Consider the following 6,461-nt stretch of genomic DNA (forward strand, 5'->3'; position numbering starts at 1 on the left):
CCCTATGGAGATCAGCCAGGAGTCAGGTTATAAATCTATCTCTGTGAAATTATGATTCCATTGAGGATCTTGGTCAGGTACTGCCTCAGATCAGATTGGATATGTTCTATTTGATGAATTTCATCTGCATGTTTTCTCACATGTTCCCAGGAAGTAAAGTATTAGTACGGATCATATGTACATCATGGAAAGTTAAACCTTAAGACTGAGTAATGTACTGAAACTCAATAAAGGCATACCTGGGGGAGAAGGACTTGGGGATTTGACTGTGGCCTTGAAGCGGTGATGTATGGAGTGAAGGTAGGTGCCAATGCAGGGTGATTGGAGCAACCTGCAGCTGGCACAGGAGGAGGAGAGTGGTCTATAGAAGTCAAGAAAGGAGGCTCTGGGGTAGCCTGGTGAGGAGAAACTGATGCAGTGGTTTGGGCTTTTGGAGGTGTGGAAACAGATCTACAGTGGAAAGGAGGTGGTTCATTAGCTGGATTGAGGGTTGGAGCATCATCTGGTAGAGGTTTCATGGCTAAGAGTGAAAGGCTCCAACAGAGGGGAGACCCTCACTCAAGTCTCAGGAAGACAGGACCCCCCCTCCAAAGAAAAGCTCACAAGAGACCGTTCTTGCTGCAATTACACAAGGTTTATTGCTGAACCAGTACACTGGAGTCGAAAGTCATATCCCACACAGGGGTAGAGAAGTCTGATCCCGAGTGGCTGGGAGAAGGATTTTTAAAGGAAAAAACCACAACTTAATGGAGGAGGGAGTATGTCATTGGAAAATACCAGTGAAGAATTGTAAGGGAAACACCCGGTTTCTCAAGATTGTTTACAAGGTGTTATTTTAACTTTTATGGTTTTATGGTCAGTCAGCTCCTGAAACAGAGTCACTGAACCACTATCCTACATTGTTGGTTCTACTCTACCTGCTAGGGGTCTTCTACTTTACCTGTTAGGGGGTCAGAATTTATCCAGGTCTTTCAAGAGAAGTTGGGTTGTGGAACAAGAGAAACACAGGAAGGGGTTAGAGTGAAGATAGGTAAACACTTGGGCATAGGTGACCACTTTCCATTTACCAGAGCACTAGCAGTATGTATGAAGATCCCATAAGATAATCGGATCTAGTGGGCCATTAAGTATCCATTTGGAGCCATTGAGAACCCATGAGTCCAGACCTTCTTGCAGAGGTGCACTGGTTTTGATGCCCTCAAGTCGGGCGTTAACTTCAGAGATTTGAAAATTTCCAGGAGACATCCCAGTGGGGATCCTGGAGGTATGTTCAAAGACAATGAGGTACCCATTGGGGAGTTATTAAATAATCTGTACTGGCATCCTGAGAATAGTTTCAATAACAAAATTTCAGCCAGTCTTAGACCTTCTAGAGGTGATATATGGCAAGTTCGGGACTTACCAGAAAGCTTCCCTACCAAGGCCTGGGATTTTCTCAATGGCTGCAAGAGCCTGGAGGGGGGAAGGGATACAAGAGGCACTTTCAAGGAGGTAGTCACTCAAGGGTTGAAGTCTTATGTTGTATGTCAGCTAGGAGGTTGGTCATAAAAACCATGATTATAGATATTGAACTCGAGTTGGAAGAGGCGAGTCTGGTCTCAAAATGGAGGGCCATGATCCAAAGGAACCAGAGCAGCTGAGGAAGCTGTTCATTGGTGGGCTGAGCTTTGAAACCACAGATGACAGCCTAAGAGAACATTTTGAGAAATGGGGCACACTTACAGACTGTGTGGTGATGAGAGATCCTCAAACAAAACGTTCCAGGGGCTTTGGTTTTGTGACCTACTCTTGTGTAGAAGAGGTGGATGCTGCGGTGTGTGCTCGGCCACACAAGGTCGATGGGCGTGTGGTGGAACCAAAGAGAGCTGTTTCTAGAGAGGATTCTGTGAAGCCTGGTGCCCATTTAACGGTGAAGAAAATCTTTGTTGGTGATATTAAAGAGGATACGGAAGAATATAATCTGAGAGACTACTTTGAAAAGTATGGCAAGATTGAAACCATAGAAGTTATGGAAGACAGGCAGAGTGGGAAAAAGAGAGGATTTGCTTTTGTAACTTTTGATGATCATGACACAGTTGATAAAATTGTTGTTCAGAAATACCACACTATTAATGGGCATAATTGTGAAGTGAAAAAGGCCCTTTCTAAACAGGAGATGCAGTCAGCTGGATCTCAGAGAGGTCGTGGAGGTGGCTCTGGCAACTTTATGGGTCGTGGAGGAAACTTTGGAGGTGGTGGAGGAAACTTTGGTCGTGGAGGAAACTTTGGTGGAAGAGGAGGCTATGGCGGTGGAAGTGGAGGCAGCAGAGGTAGTTATGGAGGTGGTGATGGTGGATATAATGGATTTGGAGGTGATGGTGGCAGCTATGGTGGTGGCCCTGGTTACAGCAGTAGAGGAGGCTATGGAGGTGGTGGACCAGGATATGGAAACCAAGGCGGTGGCTATGGTGGTGGAGGAGGAGGATATGATGGTTACAATGAAGGAGGGAATTTTGGTGGAGGTAACTATGGTGGTGGTGGGAACTACAATGACTTTGGAAATGACAGTGGACAGCAACAATCAAATTATGGACCCATGAAAGGGGGCAGTTTTGGTGGAAGAAGCTCAGGCAGTCCCTATGGCGTGGCTATGGATCTGGAGGTGGAAGTGGTAGATATGGTAGCAGAAGGTTTTAAAATAAAACAGAAACGGCTACAGTTCTTAGCAGGAGAGAGAGCGAGGAGGTGTCAGGAAAGCTGCAGGTTACTTTGAGACAGTCGTCCTAAATGCATTAGAGGAACTGTAACAATCTGCCACAGGAGGAACGAGGATCCACAGTCAGAAAAGTTACTGCAGCTTAAACAGGAAACCCTTCTTGTTCAGGACTGTCACAGCCACCGTTTGCAAAAAGTGCAGCTATGATTAATGCAATGTAGTGTCAATTAGATGTACATTCCTGAGGTCTTTTATCTGTTGTAGCTTTGTCTTTTTCTTTTCCTTTTCATTACATCAGGTATATTGCCCTGTAAATTGTGGTAGTGGTACCAGGAATAAAAAATTAAGGAATTTTTAACTTTTCAAAAAAAAAAAAAAAAAAAAACCATGATTATAAAACGCCAATCCCTTAGCCCATTAAGACTGGTTAGGCCCTACTTGGGAAATCAGGGGTTCTCCTCACCACCTGGAGGAAAAAAAACTCACCAATCTGCCTATGTTTATGTGAGAATTTCAGTGGTCTGGTAGCAGGAAATGTGAAACTGTATGGTTGGTATTGAGCTGTCTGACTACGTAACCCACATGGCCACGTAGTGGACCACAGTGGGCAGCAGCTCACAGAGTAGACATCTGTATGTCCCACAGCAGCAGCAGCAAGTCACATGGTGGAAGTCTGTGAGTCCCGCAGCGGCCGTCAGATGTCCATGGCTGAGCAGCTGTGGTATGAGCATTGGTGAGCTGGGCCTCTCATGGTGCTTGGTGGCAATGGGAGGCCGGCTGGTGGGCACAGCTGCGAGGAGTCCTGGTTTTGGCACCAATATTGTGATGTAATCGAGGCTTGCACCCAGACAGACCACACCAGGCCAATGCAGTTCCACAGGAGAAAGATTTATTGGGGAATGACAGAGACAAGAAAGAGAAGGAGGAGGAGGAGGAGGAGAGTCGGGAAGTGTCTGCCTTTTATTTAGACTGTGATATAATTGCTCGAAGCTGAAGTTGGGAGGTAACCAAATGGATGCTGGGAATGTATGGCCATTGCCATGGCAACAGATGCAGGAGTCCCTGTCACGGATGGATTTGAAGGTGAAAGTTGGTTCCTGATACCAACCACCATATCTGGTCCACTATGGTAGACTGAAACTTCAAACTGTAAGCCAAAATGAACCTTCCTTCCTCTAAGTTACTTTTGTCATACATTTTGGTCACAGAACGAAAAACTGAGAAGTTGTATTATGTTCTGATTTCCCCTGCTTTACAGAAAGCAATGAGAGCAATCCCAACAACCATTTGTTAAATTACTATCCCAGAAACAATATTCAAAATATTTATAACAAAAACAGCCTAGGTATTTATCAGGTTTCTGGAATACCAGCTATAACATGCCCTTGAATTCTTGATTGTTAGTTTGACAATGAGCTAGATATTTTGATAACTGAGGGCCATAATCTCACCTCTGCTCTACTTCATACTAGGCACTTTCCTCAATATAACACATAGTAGGCACTGTCCTCAATACATTAATTGCTTCGTTCATTGAATTTCCTAGCCACTTTGCTTCTTTTTTGAGAGATGGGGAAATTAAGCTTAAAAGATTAGTGATTTGTCCCATGTCACACAGATGAGAGGCACGGACGAAGGTTCATATTCTGGTCTGTTCATCATCCTCTGCAAACATTGATTCCAGCTAGTTTAGTGTTGCAGTCTGCACTCAACACCTGGTCACTACCTAGGTTGCTCCCAAGCCTTTAGTATGAGGCAGAGGTTTCCTACTGTCAACACTGAGCAGCTGCTCTGTCCCTTACTTCCCTACCGTGCAGACAGCCATTGTTGAATTCCTTTATGATGAAAAATGGCCCATTAAATCCTCTCCCACACATATATACAGACATCCGGGAGATTCCATTCAGGATCCTGCCTAACAAAGAGATGAAGGCTGAACTTTATCTTTTTACTCTTAATGAAGGAAAGCAGTCTTTTCGTGAAGGTTCTTCAATCTGCATGGTGAAAATAAATACAAGGGACAATCCCAGAAGCCATGTCTGTACTCAAGCAATTGTTCTGGAATTAGTCTGAGGTTTTTAGAGGACCACAGGAGCCAGACTAGCCTTCTAGCCTAAGGGAGTAATTTTCAGGTAATCATCACAGATCCTGACTCCACTCTCCTGTCAACATTAAATGAATCTGTTTGACTGGAGCTTTTGAACTGGTTTTATTCAGAGCAAAGCAAATAGCTAGACTTGAGAGATGGGCCATACTGACCTTACACCATCATTTTCTTTCCTGGGCCTATTGGTTAGAGACTCTGTTTCTCAGTCACAGTGACTCCACTGCGTGTGGTCCACTTTCATGGTGACTCTTGACTCTTTCCAGAAATCTTCTTTTAGAGCTGTGAGATACAGGACCCGTGAGATCCAAATTCTAACCTCTGCCTTCAGGGAAGACCCCAGGCTGTGTGCCATTCCCAAGTGTCCCTCTCATTCCTTCTTCTTTCAAGAATATGTAAAAGAATGTAACAAATGGGCTGGTGTCACTAGAAGAATTCTTTAAGCAACTGTCAATCTTATTGGACTTCATCTCCTACTGCTCTAAAATAAGGGTGGAAGTAGTCAGTTGCATTTGGAGTTGAGTGGAAGGAGGGACTGGTCAGATCAAATGTGTGTTGACACTTCTCCATAATGCTCATGCACAGACTAGATGGTGTTTCTAAGTTGCAAAGAACAAGCAATGTTATTCTTGCTACTACTACTTACCTTACTACCGCACTACCAATCACAATGGTCATAATTGTTAGGTTTCAAATCCAGGACAAATGGCTGAGGTGCCTATTTAGCATATGAAAGTGGACCTGGCTGCCAAGTTCTCTGCATCCTTCAGTCACTACCTGTTACAGGGTCCTCCTGGCTTGTATACCTTGCCCCCTCCAGGGAGCTGGGCTGTTCTTTCCTATATAATCCAACCAATTTTATTACCTGCTATCTTTGTATCTTTGCACCTCTTGGCTGCTGCACCTGGTCCCCCTCTCTTCCCTCTTTCTTTCCTTCTTCCTCCTCCTGCATGGCCCAGCTCAGTCTGGTCATATCTTCCTGGACTTTCCCAGGTACCCCTGGCTCTGCTCTCCCAACATATTTATAATAAACTTTCTCCTCCACCATACCTAGGAACAATCATGTTCCTGTATATTCATTCATTCATAAATCCATTCATTCAATAATCATGACAATTGTTATGCAGTGGGTATTCATTGCTGTATTTGGGCATTGTGTTTAATGAGATACATATCTCTCATTTATGCTCAAAGTAGCCTATGCAATTAAGGATCCTGATCTATTGTTTGTTTGTTTTTAACCACCCCTCTGGTTTGGAGGAAAATGCCAGTGGGATCTAGAGATCGGAATACAGACTTCAGAGTGAGGTGGTTCATGTAGAGTCCATTGTCCACTAATCTCTATCAGCCATAGACACAAGATCGCTGAGTGCAAATGAAAGGATAAAAAATATAGCCTAACCCCTCCAAGGTTCCCAAGCTAAAAGAACCTTAACCCCTGCACCTAATAACCCCTAAATAACTCAAATTTCAGACCCTGCTCTCTGCCAGTAAGTAGATATACGTTTCTGGAGCCATCACAAGGGACATCTGTACAGTCTCAGCACACACAATCCACTCAGCCTACAGTACTTAGAAGCTTCTGCTCTTGGAGTGGAAGGTGAAGCTATAGACATCAGAAAAGTTTTCAGACACGTGGAAAATTTTGGATGTTGCACATAG

The 6,461-nt window shown here is 44.2% G+C and overlaps 1 pseudogene across 1 annotated transcript; it reads left to right on the top strand.

Annotated features, from left to right (window-relative positions):
- Positions 1–1,591: 1,591 nt before the first annotated feature.
- LOC308427762 (heterogeneous nuclear ribonucleoprotein A3-like) lies at positions 1,592–2,676 on the top strand (annotated as a pseudogene). Its single transcript has one exon. The product of its transcript is annotated as a heterogeneous nuclear ribonucleoprotein A3-like (transcript).
- The last annotated feature ends 3,785 nt before the right edge of the window (positions 2,677–6,461 follow it).

Source organism: Micromys minutus, assembly GCF_963924665.1.
Source record: "Micromys minutus genome assembly, chromosome: 12".
NCBI classification, from domain to species: domain Eukaryota; kingdom Metazoa; phylum Chordata; class Mammalia; order Rodentia; family Muridae; genus Micromys; species Micromys minutus.